General features: G+C 48.5%; 1 protein-coding gene across 1 annotated transcript in view; it reads right to left on the bottom strand.

The window, feature by feature from the left end:
* The window catches only part of CCDC92B (coiled-coil domain containing 92B), a 34,779-nt gene extending 34,083 nt beyond the window's left edge, over nt 1–696 (bottom strand). Inside the window, exon 1 of the mRNA XM_048518766.1 lies at nt 430–696. The gene's annotated coding sequence lies outside the window, so the exon portion shown is untranslated. The remainder of the gene's footprint in view (nt 1–429) is intronic.
* Between the last annotated feature and the right edge of the window lie 15,054 nt (nt 697–15,750).

Genomic DNA, 15,750 nt, shown 5'->3' with positions numbered 1-15,750 from the left:
GCCGCCGCCGCCCGGCTGCTCCTGCGGGCCTGAGCCATGAAGGTTCTTGCCGGGAGCCGAACCGCGGGCGGAGAGGGAGGGGGAGGAAGCCGGGCACGGCCCCCCGGGGAGAGCCCGCCTCCCGCTGCCCGGACCGAGGCTGCGCAGGCCGCGAAGGGGTCCCCAGCGGCCCTGGCCACCGCAAGGCCTCCTCTCCACCCCGGGCCCGGCGGAGGGAAGGGGGGATCTCGCGGCCCCAGGCGCTGTGGCCCCCAAGTCTCCCCGCCCGGCTTTGTGGACCCCCCCCCCACGGGCGCCCCCCCCCCGCGCTCAGGCCCGCTGCCTCCCGGCTCCGCAGAAGCCCCGGTCGGGGTGTGGGGAGGGGGCGGGCGGGATGGGCAAGGAAGAGGCCGCTCCCTCCCCCTCCCCCGCGATCCGCCGCTAGCCTACCTGGCAGGGCTGTTCGGAGCGAGGAAGAAAGCGGCGGTGGCGGGCGGTGGCGGACGGGGCCGGCTGCCTGGGGAGGCGCGGTGGGGCCGGAATGGCGCGGCTGGGAGGCGGGAGGCCGCATCTCCCCCCAGGAAGCGGCTGCGGCCCGGCGGGGGACTGGGCTGCGCGGGCCGCCACGGGGGCCGGAGCAGGAAACCCCGCAAGGTCGCCCCCCAGGAGGAGGAGGAGAAGGAGGAGGGGCGGGGCGGGGGGTCCCGCAGCTCCCCGCGTTGCATCAAACGCAGGACTGGCTGGCAAAGCGCCTGGCCCCGGCGAGGCTGACGTGGAGCTCCGTGATTGGTCCGGGCCGATCTGGGGCCGCCTTCCATCCCACCGCCAGACGCGGCTGAAGGGCTGACCGGCGCTTCCGCAGCGAGCCGCGCCTTCCTCCCATTGCCCCATTACAACAACCCTGTGGGGTAGGACAGACCGAGAGACAAAAGTTGGCCCAAGGTCACTGTTTGAAGCTCTTGAGTAGCTCCCAAACTCTTTAGATTTTTCTCATAGCAAAAATGCCCCCCCCCCCCAATTCATTTTGGTGTCCTTATTCAGTCCCTGCATTTGCTCTATAGTTTTGTGTAGCTGGGATGATTGAAATCGGGACTCTCCAGTTTGGACCCTCAAATTCTGTGGTGGAATGTCGGGGGGTGACCTTGGGCCAATCACACCCTCTTGGCCTAAGAATAAAATAGAAGAGAGGAGAACAGTGAAGCTACTTGTTTGCCCCCCACCCCCACCCCGCCTGTACATGAAGTTGGCAAATAAATAAAATAAAACGTCACAGGCGGTGTTCCACACCCACCACAGATTTATCCAAGGACCAAATTTATCTCCCCCCTTTCTGCCCTGCCAGTGGCCACCAAGGACAGGAGCAGAAGGCAAGAGAGGGGAAGGGGGGAGAGAAGAACACAAGCCGATGTGTGCAGTGAGCCGTCCCAAGGAGGGCGCGGCCAGGGTGTGGGCTGCATGGAGGCCGGCCGGCTGGCTGGCGCTGAGGTCTTTGGGGATGGCAGCACCGCCCAACCCATCCAGGAGCGGCTGTTGTTTTTCTGCCCTGTTTCCGGTGGCTCTCCGGGCTCTCTTTTGTATCTTCCAGACTTCCTTTCCTTCATGTCCGGAACTGGGATTCCTGCAGAAGCTTCAGCTGCACAGCCAGCAGAGCAGACACAGCTGTGCGGGGAAGTGCATCGCATGTAAGGATAATCCGACCACAGCAGTACGATCCAGTGCCATTAAGTGCTCTAACTGTTATACCATACTACTGTCTTGCTAGGCTATGTAAAAAGCAACAGAACCTTCTTCCTTGGACAGAGCAACGCCTCCTGACCGCCCCGCCCTGCCCCGCCCCGCCCCCAGAGGCTCTGTCCAAGGTGCTGTCCGAGGTGCTGATCTGAAGATTCTAAAATTCCCTTAAAAATGCAAATAGCTCTTCTTTCTCACTGAGACTCCAGGCAGTTTACTTACTTTATGTATATCTTTCCTTTCTCCTCACTGTTGATCCAAAGGGGCTTATACTGTTCTTCTCTCCTTCAATTTTGTCCTCACAACTGTGAGACCGCAGTCCCAGAATGAAGCGGCCTGTAGTTTTCTCTAAAAATGTAAGACTTTATTGAGGACTGAAGCATGCAAGGGATAGACGAATTCTAAGGAATATAGAAAGAACCAAACCTTAAATCCCTGCTGCTCTTGCCCCCCTCAGCTTTAAAAAGGGCTTGGACAGATTTATGGAGGAGAAGTCAATCTATGGCTACCAATCTTGATCCTCCTTGATCTCAGATTGCAAATGCCTTAGCAGACCAGGTGCTCAGGAGCAGCAGCAGCAGCAGGCCATTGCTTTCACATCCTGCACGTGAGCTCCCAAAGGCACCTGGTGGGCCACTGCAAGTAGCAGAGGGTTGGACTAGCAGAGTGCTGGACTCTGGTCTGATCCAGCAGGCTCTTTCTTATGTTCTTAAGAGCCGCAGTTACAGTAAGATAACAAAGGAAAGAATACCAACATTCAGATACAAAGTTAGCATTACAAAAGGCAGGGCTTGGCTATACCTTGGAGAGCTGAGGCTGCCTTTTAGCTTTTGTTTCCTGGAAGGCTAGAAGGGGGAGGGGGGATGAGCCAAGGGGCCCATCCTGACAACAACAACCCTGTGAGGTGTGTTATTCTGAGAGAGTGTCACTGGCACAGTGTCACCTGGGAAGCTTCCATGGCAAAGTGGAGATTTGAACCTGATTCCCCCAGACTGTACTTTGACACTTTAACCACTATACCATGCAGGATTTTATATCATGATTGCATGGCATAAAACAATACAATCAAATTGGCGGGACTAGTTGGCCACAGTGTGAGACAGGATGCTGGACTAGATGGACCCTCATGGATATGATCCATGTTCTTACATCCTTGTGATTACAAAATTTAGTATCAATGCAAAAAAGTATAGATATGATACATCAAACGATATAGAGAATGGAATGACAGAATTAGAACATGATGGAGTAAGAGCAGCATAACATCTACTGTAAACAGATAATCCACAGCATAAACCATGGCATAGATTACAGTCCTGTTCCCATTGCAAAACCCTCTTCCTGAGCCATTTCGTCACTCTCTCTGAGCTCATTCTCTCTGCAGGCTACAGAGCAGGAAGATATTTTGCAGGGCAGTCTTATGCAGAGTTACTCTGCAGCAGCAGCAGCAGCAGCAGCAGCAGAAGAAGAAGAAGAAGAAGCAGAAGCAGAAGCAGAAGCAGAAGCAGAAGAAGAAGAAGAAGAAGAAGAAGAAGAAGAAGAAGAAGAAGAAGAAGAAGAAGAAGAAGAAGAAGAAGAAGAAGAAGAAGAAGAAGAAGAAGAAGAAGAAGAAGAAGACGACTTTATTTACGGTCAATGACCAAATATAATACAAATCTCCAATCTAGCAAAAATATCTATAACAAAACAGGAAATGCAGATCTCTCACAAGTACTCCAACACTATCATTATACACTGTAAACATACCAACAGCACAAAAATACTAAACAAAACAAAAGTAGCTAAGGGGAATGCCATATTCAGATATTTTTTCTTTTTCATAATGAATAAATAGAATTTTGCTACCCGTTTAGTAATATTCTCCTTCTTATCTTGTAATAGTTTTTCACAACAAATTTTATCAGAACAATGTGTCATATTAGGTAACAGATGTGACAGGCAGAGTTACTCTGTAGAGGATCACATGTCACTGCAATTTAATATTGTAGCCAAAACAACCATGGCTTTAGTGTTTCCAAGGAATCCTGCGATACACACAACACCAATTTCAATCTAAAACCTTCCTCAGGAAGATATTTTTTGGTTGACAGTGGAGAAGTATCTGGCTACTTCCTCTTGGAATCAACCAGACTTTGGGGAGGGCAGTCTGCCTAGTCATCTTTTTTTAAAAGGAGTGGTGTTGTTGGAGTGTGAGGTGCGTTGTTATTGGGCAGAGAATTTCAGTTGCTTTGACACAGACTGTGACCAGCTGACTCGCTGCCTTCTTTCTGAAACCAGCAGGATTTCTACTTAAACAGAGCTCATCAGACAGGAGAGGCAAGATTTTCTGAATAATTTATTCCACATAAGCCTCTTATTGACAATGAATAATTCAGCCAACTCTATTTAAGGCTGCGGAGCCTTTTCTCTTTCTACCAGTTTGATGTTACATTTCTTCAGCAGGTTAGAAAAAACAGAATGTTTTCCATTGCCACATAAATGGTTTGTAATATTCTATATTTATTTTCCAATAAAGACTTCTGTAAAACGAGGATTGCAGAGGGTAAACAAACAAAAATGTGTCTGGGGCAATAAAAAACTATCTAATGCATGACATGCCATAATGTAGAAAGTGTTTATTTATTTACTGTATTTATAGTCCGCCTTTCTCACTGAGACTCAAAACAGATCACACAGTGAAAATCAATAGCAGTCCACAAAGAAACATCTAATAAACACAGTATAGGTCAGTACAGACAACATGAAGAGACATTAAATGAGTAATGTCTGTGCCTAGGATTACTAAAATTTGAGTGAGCAAAGCATATTAGGCATGATACATAGTGAATATAATGAAGAAAAAATGGTATTATGTCGGTAGAAAACAGTGAAACAACACTTTGATAACATCCAGCAAATTAATATATATTTCTTTTGTTTATACTATATTTGCTTTTTTGGGAAAAAATCCCTGCTTTGCAACCACGAGGGCATCCCGCATCAAAGTCTTTGCAGCAGTTTAGACTGAACAAAGGAAGCGACATGTCATCCGTCAGGGACCGGGAGAGGTTGTGGCTGAGGGGGGCCCATTTGAAGCCTGGAGCCAACAGCCCCCTCTTCATTCCTTGAATGCAGGCTGGGAGGAGAGGAGACCTCAGCTCGAGTGGGATCGAGGCGGGATGCTGGGCAGCTTCTGCTTCTCCACTCCAAGGACTCAGGAACTTACTCTTGAGCCAATTTTTTTGCTGATGACGCAAAGAATTGTGTCCAAATTTGGATTTGCATGTTTTATTTATTTTCAAAAACATTTTAATTCCATCTTTCCCCAATACATAATTAAGACACCAAACAACATTTTATTTATTCACTTAATTTATATCCTACTTCCCCCCCAGAGGAGACACAAGGCAGCTTATAGTTTTGCCCTCCTCCATTTTAACCTCATGACAACCCTGTGAGGCAGGCAGGCTGGGCCTGTGTGGTTGGGGCAAGGTGAACTTCCATAGCAGAGTAGGGATTTGAACCTAGCTCTCACTGACCCTAGTCCTGACCACTCTAACCACTACAATTCCTGTTCCTCCACCCCCCTCCCCTTCCACAATAAACCCTAAGGAAGCTGTGCATGGTACGTTTTGGAATGAATTTTGGGATTCAACAATTAGCAGGCAGGTATTAAAAGAACCACGTGGTTAGTTCCACAAGGGGCCATGTGTGTGGCACACTTGAGTGTCACCTTTGTGGCATACCATCATAAAGCAGCTTGGAAAGTTGGGGGCATTTTAGCTATGGGGTGTGATAAGGTTTGCGGGGCATCTGGTGTGGAATGAGGGGAAACTGGGAGTCCCAATGAGTGGGCAGGAGGCAAGGATCATGGTGTCCTGTTAGCAATCTCCTAGCACCAGCCCATCCTCAAAGAGGTGTGAAAGGTTCCCAGGTCCTTTGTAGCTTTGTAGTAGAAACTGTAATGGACATTTGGTGTGGGGCGAAATGGGGGGGATTAAAAGATATAAGTCCTGGATCTGAGCTCTCTAGCTCAGATCCTGCTTTACATTGTTACTCTTCACATCACCTGGAATAAACTGCTTTTGGACTTTCCTATGGTCTCTGTTATTCCCACATTCGAGAGTCTGACACATGGTGGGAAAATTCTGATTGGTGAAGAATGCTATAGTATGTTATTTAATTTAGAAACAATTGTTGTGATACATGTCATAGATGCATACAAAAAGAAAAACAATTCTTAATTCAGGAGATCCCGTGACCAAGTTCATTGCTTGACCGCAGGTTCAGTTCCTGGCACCTCCAGTTTTTTTAAAAAAACTCACACAAATGTACAGCGGATGTTAGGAAAGGCTTCTTTTTCTGCCAGGACCCTGGAGAGTTACCATCATTCAGCCCACACTGAACTGGAGAGTCCAATGGTCTGACTTCCCTGAGGCAATTCCAGGAATATGGGATGCCACTAATTTCTTGTTGAGGATGGTTGAGAACAGAATTTACTGCATTCAACTGTGATGATCGGGCATGAGTCATTGACCAAGCCTGTCTGATTCAGGACCCACTGAGTCAAATTTGCCTGTACTTTATAGGCACCCACTTTGGAAATAGTTGCATCGTGTGGCCTATTTATGCTCTTCTGCAAATCAATAAATGAAAGCAGCAAGAAATGGGGCCAGGGATGGGTCTAGGTCTGGTGTTCAGCAAGTCTGCTCCTTCCCAGTGTGACCCTGTGCTCAAAGGAGTACAACAAAAACTTGCTGCTGCAGAGAAACATCACCTCTCTCACACCACTGACATCCCATTTGTGCAAATCAATATTCACCCATGCAGGCTTTGATGGTGTCTATTCTTAGCCCATTACATGCCTTGCCTTTTTTATGATTGTGTCCTCTTTCACCAATCCTGCAGTTTCCTTTTGACTCTGACAAAGAATAAATGGTGTGAAAGGAAGCATGTGTGAGCCTGTTCAAAGGCGCACAATTTCTGCAATGCCTCACACTTTGCTTTTTGTTCATCGATTTCCCACTGCCTAAAAGAAGGAGGGGGAAGGATTTGGAAAGATCAAAGTTAGAGATGCAGGGCTGGCCGGCTGCCTCCCTAAATGAGGTCATTGATTCAAGGATGCTTTCTGAGGAGGCCGTGGGTGGGGTAAGCAGAGGAGGAGGAGGAGGAGGAGGAGCCTGCCTGAATGTTACCATCCCTGCGACTGAGGCAAGAGAAGCCTGCAGCAAGGACATAGATAAGGGGGGGGGTTCCTCAGGTTCAACCCCCCCATTACGTGTCTGAAGCCCCACCCCTGTTTATGGGTTTTTTGTATTTTTAGTGTTTTTTGGTTTTTGGCCTGCAGGGGGCATACTTTTTAGGCTAGCAGCACCAAAATTTCAGGTATGTTTTGGGAGACTCTCCTGATTATTCTACCCAAGTTTGGTGAGGTTTGGTTCAGGGGGCCCAAAGTTATGGACTCCCAAAGGGGGTGCCCCATCCCCCATTGTTTTCAATGGGAGCTAATAGAAGATGGGGGCTACACCTTTGAGGGTACATAACTTTGGACCCCCTGAACCAAACTTCACCAAACCTGGATGGTATCATTAGGAGAATCTTCTAAAAATACCCTGAAAGTTTGGTGCTGCTAGCTTCACAATTGCACCCCTGACAGCAGGCACCCCCCAAATTTCCCCAGATTCTCCTTTTAAATCCACCCACTTTGGCATGGACGTAAAGGGAGAATCTGAGGTCCCCAGTTTAAACATTGAATGTGATGCTGTTTCTGGGTGGGGGAGAATCCACCCCAAAACAGCATCACTTTCAATGTTATTTTAATTGGGGACCCCAAATTCTCCCTTTAAGATGGATTTAAAAGGAGAATTTAAACACCATTGAAAGTGATGCTGTTTGGGGGTGGATTTCAGCATCACAGCAGCCGGCCATGGGGGAAGGGCAAAACTCAGATTTTGCACCTGGCTCAATTTTCCCTAGCTGCACCTCTGCCCAGGGGGAAGGGCAGAAGGGGCTGCCAGCTGGGAGCCCAGTTGGTGGGGGGGGGGGGGAGGGCAGGGCAGGGGAGTTTGCCATCCCCGGCCTCGGAGAGCTACTTTTATAAACACTGAGGCTGGGGGAGGGGCTTGTGGCGGTGTGGCCACACCCCCAGGGGTGGGTGGGGGCATGGCCCCACCCCTGAACCCCCCATAAAAATTTATACCTATGTCCCTGGCCTGCGGTCTCGTTTCTGGCACAATCTGGAGCGGAAGTGGTCCTCCTGCAAGAGGAAAGTATTGTGGGACTTTGGATACACTGCTGAAAGCTTCATTTCTCTGTTTTTTTCTCATTCTCTCAGTCCAGTTCATAGAAAGTGCCACTGTAGTGAAGAGCTTAAAGTGTTAAATGGTTTTTAAATTACCCACAAACAGAAAGAAATAAAAGTAATAACGTGTGTGTGTGTGTGTTAAGTGCCATCAAGTTTTTTTCTGACTTATAACTACCCTAGCAAGGGTCTTGCAGCGTAAATGATGAAGCAGAGGTGGTTTGCTACTGCCTTCTTCCTCTGCAGAGTCTTCCTTGGTAGTCTCCCTTCTAAGTACTGGTCCTGTTCAACCTCCCAGATCTGACAAAATCAAGCTATACTAAACCATTACTGACGCTATGAATTAATGGCCTCCAAAGCATCCTATCGTTAACAACCTTGCTCAAGTCTTGCAAACTTACAGAACCCATCCGTCTCATGTTGGGCCCTCCACTTTCCCTAGTATTTTCTCGTGACTTCTCATAATTTGATGTTGTCAGATTGGTCCTTTTAGTTTCTAGGGAGAGTTCAGGCTTGATAAGATCCAGACCCCACTGGTTTGTTTGTTTGCTTTGGTGGTCCATGATATCTGTGACACTCTCTTCCAACACCACATTTCAAAGGAATTAACTTTCATCCTGTCAACTTTCTTCATTGTACAACTTTCATACCCATACATTATCTATGGTATGAATGATCTTGATCAGGTTTCCCGGTGGCCCATCTCGCTTTTTCATGGCTGACCTCACCAGTCTCAGTCTCCTGATTTCTAGGTTGTAAAGTTGGTAGATTCAGAATCTGGGCCCTTCACCTGTTAGATTCTGGATCTAGTAATTTAGCAGAGGTTTCTAAACAGAAGCTGGATAGTCACCTGTTAGGAGTGCTAAGTAGTGTATTTCTGCATGGCAAGGGGTTGGACTCGACAACCCTTATGATCTCTTCCAACCAGTGGTGGGATTCAAATAATTTAACAACTGGTTGTTTACAAGCACAATTTTAACAACCAGTTCTGCTGAAGTGGTGCGAACCTGCTGGATCCCACCACTGCTTCCAACATTATGATTCTATAATACAAAGGTTATGTTAGTAGCAGCAAAGCCCATCTAGTCTCTGAGTGTGCCAGGAACAAAATTACCCAGAGCCTTTTTACCCATTCAAACTGACATAATTGTGTAGGAACTGCATTTCTGCATAGGATTGAATAAATATAGTTTTCAAAACTAGTTTCTAGGAAGATGCACAGTCCTGCCCCCATGGCAACGAGATGGAAAAAAGGGCCTGTGTGAAAATGGAGGGGCAAAAAGAAGGCAGGAAGAAAATTTCCTGAAAATAGCAATCTGCACATCAAAGGGATAGCGCTAGAGCAGCAGAGACAGGATCGCCAGTGCCTCGGCCCCTTTACCATCCTGACTCGCTTGTTCAGTCCCGCTCTGGAGCACAAAGTTCTTTGCTTCCAGTAAGACTGACCTCCAAACCAAATTTCAAAGGAAATAACCTTCTTCCTGTCGGCTTTCTTCATTATCCAACTCTCACACCCCAAGACAGTCAGGGAGTCTTGGTTGCCAGTGACACAACCTGCCTGTTAGGCCTCGTCTCCTCAGTCAATAAACAGAGTCTGGATACTTGATCAGTAGCATTTATTAGAAGATTGCGAAGTGCCCAGTTTGAGAATTCTGCCCTTTCTTGAAGTCCTTTATTCCCAATCAGCCCCCGCTCCTTTTCCCCCAGGGAAAGTGCGAAGAGAATTGTTTAGAGCAGCGGTTCTCAACCTGTGGGTCGCAACCTCTTTGGGGGTCGAACAACCCTCTCACAGGGGTCGCCAAGACCATTGGAAAACAGTAGCAAAATTACAGTTATGAAGTAGCAACGAAAATAATGTTCTGGTTGGGGGTCACCACAACATGAGGAACTGTATTAGAGGGTTGTGGCATTAGGAAGGTTGAGAACCGCTGGTTTAGAGGCTGAGGCACCCCAAGGCCTCGATTGATACAGAGGTAGAAACGGCCACCTGGCTAATCTCCACCTCTGCTTCTCTCAGGAGATGACCAGCAAGGGTCACTTAGCCTAGTTATCTACAATCCGTGTTAAAGTCATAAAGATCAGAAGAGAAAGGAAGAGGAAAGGCCCTTTACATATATCAATCAGGTTACATATATCTTGCAATGATTACACTGAAGTGATGCTGCCCTTCCCACTCTTAGACTCATTCTGCACATGCAGAATAATGCACTTTCAAACTGCTTTCAGTGCTCTTTGAAGCTGTGTGGAATTGCAAACTCCACTTGCAAACAGTTGTGAAAGTGGTTTGAAAATGCATTATTTTGCATGTGCGGAAGGAGCCTCAGTCTCCTGGTTTCTTGGCTGAAGTCTAATCTCTCTGGTGGTTGATGATAAAACCAAGGAATAGAAAATCTGGAAAAAATTTCATTTCTATGTTGTCAGCCTTAATGTTGTATCATTCCCCAGGAGTCATTACTTTTGTCTTCCTGATGTTTGGCTGTAATTCTGCTTTGGCACTTTCTGCTTTAAGAATATGCCTTAGCAATTTCAAGTCTTCACTATTTTCTGCCAGTAATTTGGTCCTTTGGGCATATCTCAAACTGTTCATTCCACCTTCATCTGTATCTAATCCAGCTGTCCTTATGGTATGTTCTTGTCAGGGTCGTGCCTTATATGTTTTTGATATTTGTAACCATGGCTGTTTGAATTGTACTCCTTGCATTCTGCTTTAACCTGAATTCATGGCTTCTGTGCTGTTTCTAGACAACTAGGCCTCCCCTGACATGTTGGCCTCTTGTGAAATATTAATTGTTTTTATCTTATCTCCAGGCTGGCAGCCAGGTGGCTCCATCTCCTTATCTGCCGGTAGACTTTGGTGCTGAGTACAACCGAAAGTAACAGTTACCAGATGGTCTGCTCTGAGAAAATGGGAGCAGGGATCTGGTGGGGATAAATGTATGTCAAGAAGCCATGTTCTCTAGAACTGGCTTTGAAGCTGTGTCCATAATAAAGGCTACTGAGCAATACACTGAGTCTGAACAAGATTTGGGGGTCTAACAGTTCTGCATATAGATTGAAGACATAAGGTGATAAAGTAATCCTTTTCTGACCCATTGCCAACTGGAAAACATTCTGTTTCTCCACATTCTGTTCTAACAGTCGTCTTTTGCCCGGAGTACAGGGTGTGCATCAAAACAATTAGATGTTGTGGCACACCCATGTCTTTAAAAACCAACCATAGCATTTCAGGATGGCCATATATAATTGTGCAGACCAGTTTTTGATTTATATGTCTCTAACTTTATTATTCTTTTTCTTGAACGTGTGATCCAATCTGTAATCCAAACCAGGCCAGCTTAATATTAGGAACAGCGAGGCCTCCTCTTTTCTTTTCATCTTGTAAGACTTTAAAACTGATTCAAGGCATTTGGTGATTGGAGATGAATGCACTTAGGTGTGATTGCCAGTCCCTCAGTGTCTTATCTGATATAAGCACCAGCAATATTTGGAACAAGACATTTAATTTAGGCAAAACATTCACTTTGATGGCCGTAACCCTCCCAAATCAAGATAATTTTAATTTGGACCATCTTAATAAATTTTCTTTTATGTTTTCCAAACAATGAAATAATTGTCTTCAAATAACACTTCACTATGTCCTGTTATATGTATGCCCAAATATCTCACAGTTTTAGAATGAAAATCACAATTTGTAATTTCATGGACTCTGTTTGAGCATTTTAAATGATCTTTGTTTCAGTTCCATTAATTTTATAGCCCCAAAAGTTCGGTAAAGGTCTTCCAGAAAACGGCAGGGTATAAATATAATGTGATGTAACAAACAAACAAACAAACAAACAAACAAACAAACAAACAAACAAACACATTTCAATTAATCCCATCAGGTGTGCAATTAATTGTTGGGGGTTCACAATTGTTACTCCTACCTCACTGGCATAACATTTCAATTTACATTCCTCATGGTCGACTTGAATTTCTTTGATTCTGGAGTCATGTCCTGCTGCCGCTGCCGTCACTTCTAGTACCAAATTGAACAACAGAGATAAAGGACATCCCTGCTGGAAGCCTTTTTCAATCTGTAATTCTTCAGTAAGAAGACCATTTATTAAAGCTCTTGCTTGTTGTTTAGTATATATACTCCAGATCCAATTACAGAACTTATATCTGCATTTTAGATATTCTAATGCTGTCAACGTAAAGTCCCAAGAAATGTTGTCAAAGGCCTTTTCAGCATTTAAAAAGATAAAGGCAGTTTTAATTTTCTTTGACGTAGTATGTTCAAAAGCATTTATAACAAATTGTATCTTTCATAAATCTTTTAGGGATGAAACCAGTTTGGTCTTTGTGGATTATTTTATCTATGCATCTTCTCAATCCAGTTCTCAAAATTGCGGTGACAATTTTGTAATCAAGATTCAATAATGAAATGTGGTATTTCCAAGTCATTCCCTTCTTTATGAATTTGGTGTTATATATGAATTTTTTCATGAAGGCGGTAACTTGTTGGGAGAATCAATAGAATTCACCACATCCAAATGTTGAACTTAATTTTTCTTTTATAGTTTTGTAGTATTCTTCAGTTAAGCCATCTGGTCCAGGTACCTTGCCTTTCCCCACCCAAAGCCTTTCCAAAGCACCTGTGATAGCTCTTGAATCAATATGTTTTGGTTAAATATTTCACAATGATTTATGGTGAATTGCTGCAGATGGTGAGACTTACTTCGCTCAATAAACACACAACAACGACAGGCTGGAAAGGAATGGGCCGCAGCCCGTTTATTAATAATCAATAACATAACAACATGAACTATATACATGAGAGCTGGGCGGCAAACGGGTCGCACATCACATCCCAATCTCCATTGGGAAACTGGCGGGAAGGGAAGCCCCAGAGATAACACTCCTGCTTGCTTCCACCCTTCCCGCCCATGCTGAGGAGACGGGCACCGGCTAAGCCCCAAGGCCGCCTAACGGCCCGTCCTCCTCCTGTGCTTGCTGGGGTGTCGGGCACCGGCTAAGCCCTCGGCCACCTATCGGCCCGACCCAACCCCACTCCCTGGGGTGTCGGGCAGCGGCCCGGCCTGCCGGCCTACCAGCCTGCCCACCCCACCCCCCGGCCCTTCCGCAGGGCACAAGCCTGGGAGCCCCAGCTGGAAGGCTCGTTCTCTCCCCAGATGTGCGACACCGTTGCAAACCCGCCACGAGCTGCCCTCCCTCGCAGCTCCCCGCCCAAGCTTCTCAAGCCTGAGCCTGTCCAAATCGAACCCAGCGGAGGAGGGTATATCGCACCGACTGGAGCCACAAGTCCATGCCCCACTGGGACAGGCGGACGCCATCCTGCTCAAAGAGGCCCTTATTGTCCTGGGTGATTGCTCCGTGGTCCGCCACCGCTTCCCCAAGGGAGAGCACCACCTTGGCGGCCGCCTTGTTAACTTTTCTGCAGGCCCTGTCCACGGCAGTGGGATCCACAGCTCCACTCCAGTGGACCCGCTGCAGCATCTCAGACCATACCAAAGTCATGCCAGGCCAATGCCTGGCAAAGCTCCTGAGAGTGGTGGCCACCGCACGACGGAGGTCAAGGCCCGACCTGGCCGGGAGATCCTCCTCCCCCAGGTGGATAACCAGGAGATCCGGCGTGGCCAGTTGAAAAATGTACTCTATGAGCTTGGGCTCCAGCTCATGCCAAAGCATGCGCCCCTGCCCCATCCAGGCAATCCTTACGTGCGCCCCGAGTCCGAGATGCCGGCCCCAGTCGGAATTGCAGGCGTAGTCCCCGACTCTGTTGACGAGGCTGTGCCCCACGACCCACACCTGCCGATAGACAGTCTGCGGCGTCCCTGGAGGCACTGCGAAAGGAATCAACAAAGTCCAGATGTGGGCAGATATGTAGAAAAGCCCCCGACCGCCACCTCGCCCAGCGTCTCGCGGATGTCCTCCCTGGGCCCTGCCACTCCCTGAGCTCGCGGTGGCAGTGGCTGGCCCCTATCCGAAAGCGCGAATGCAGGCCGAACTCTCGGTTGGCATTTTACTCCAGCAACCCAGCCAGAACATGCCCGGAACACTGCAAAGCATCTGGGAACCTGGTGAGGGGGGACCCATCTTCGTGCACCAGGAGCATAACCGCTTAAACCGTGGCCTATGCCGGAGCTACTAAAGCAATGAGAGGGGAGGCGAGGGGGCAGGTGGTGTCGCCCGGCAAGAACTTCTGGCATGGTGACCCAGGCGCCATGGCCCCTCCTGTGATCCAGTCTTGGAATGGGCGTTAAATACCGCTGTAGAGCCATGTCCCCGGACAGGGACGAGGTGCTCCCTTTGAGCGCCCTTGGTGGAGGAGCTGCATGCCGGTCCCTGGGCCAGGGTAATTGTGCGACCAGTTCCCCAGGCCTGAAAGCCCCGTGGTGGAGCCAGGTGGAAAGCTGGCTGTGAAAAGCAAGCGCTCATAACGTGACGCAGCACACCTGCGCCGCCAGCTCCTGGTGACTGCCGCTTAACACCTCCCTGGTAACAGGCGTCTTAGGTCCGTCTCTTGCCTGGGGCTCCACCCGCCGCCAGCCTGCCACCAGCCGGCTTGTTAACTACAAACGACTTGAGATGCACATCAGGGAAGCCGAAACCCTGCAATAGAAGGCTGATGCCCATGCCAGTTGCACCCCCCATGGGAGCATGGGTGCATCCCCCGCCCATGGAGATAAAATTGTACCCAGATATACTTCAAGCAGGAGGCCTGTGTCCACCCCGCCACAGACAGGGCCCGCTTGGACGCTGGGCGTACGCCTCCGGAAGTCAATGCGCCATGCGGCTCTGTGGTACTGCCTGCTTGCCAAGTGGTCGGTGCCAACGAAGTTCAAAACACTCTGCTGTATGATGGCGATCTCGCTGCCAAGGTTCCCAGAGGGGATGCCGGCACTGTCGCTGGGAACAGCTCCGCCCCAGGGGCCAGGCATCGAGGAAATCCATCCAATCCTGCTGGCCGGCAGACAAGGCGTCCCAGGCACTCTCATTTTGCAAACCTTGGAACAAAAGCAGCTTTGAAAGAAATGTTGCGCATAGAAGGTGAGGCATGTGAGCACCAAACTTGCGAACCAAGCGCATGACCCGTGCCGACTTGCACCGACTGCCTGTTATTCACCACGCTAGGCGCCACCCACAGCCTGGTTGTCGCATCTGGTGAAGAAGTACCCTCCTATTAAGCCAGAGGTCGTGCCAGATATGTACCGCCACCAAGATAGGGAACAGCTCCAGAGAGGCGAGCTCCCTGGAGATGCCCCAGAGTGAAGTGCCAGACTGGAGGCCAGAGGCCCCTGTGCCCACTGACCCTGGAAGTACACACCAAAAAAAAGCCAAAGGCCCCGGATGCGTCAGAGTGCACCTGCAGCTCCAGGCCGGGTTCCAGAAGGCGTCTGCCAGAAATGCCGTTGAAGCCTCCCGGATGAAGGGACAACCAGATTCCTGCAGATCTTCTTTCCAGGCCCCGAGATACCCTGATGCTTGCTTGATGGTCAGGGGATTTTGCAGCAGACAAAGAGACCTCAAGCCAGCCCTTGCAGCAGAGAAGCCCTCCCGCCTGGTGCCACCACCCTACAGGCGAAATTGAGGTGGCCCAGTAAGGACTGCACCCGGCGTACCCTGCATTTTCGCAGGAGGAGCACAGATTGGAGCAGGGTGGTAAGGGCCATGAGCTTGTCTGCAGGGAGAGATGAAGTACCCAGAACCGTGTCCAGGTGAATGCCCAGATAGCTGAGGGCAGTGGAAGGCCCCTC

The sequence above is a fragment of the Sphaerodactylus townsendi genome, linkage group LG16 (genome assembly GCF_021028975.2).
Source record: "Sphaerodactylus townsendi isolate TG3544 linkage group LG16, MPM_Stown_v2.3, whole genome shotgun sequence".
Lineage (NCBI taxonomy): Eukaryota > Metazoa > Chordata > Lepidosauria > Squamata > Sphaerodactylidae > Sphaerodactylus > Sphaerodactylus townsendi.
Note: the sequence above shows the minus strand (reverse complement) of the source record. Positions and strands in the feature narration are given on the sequence as shown.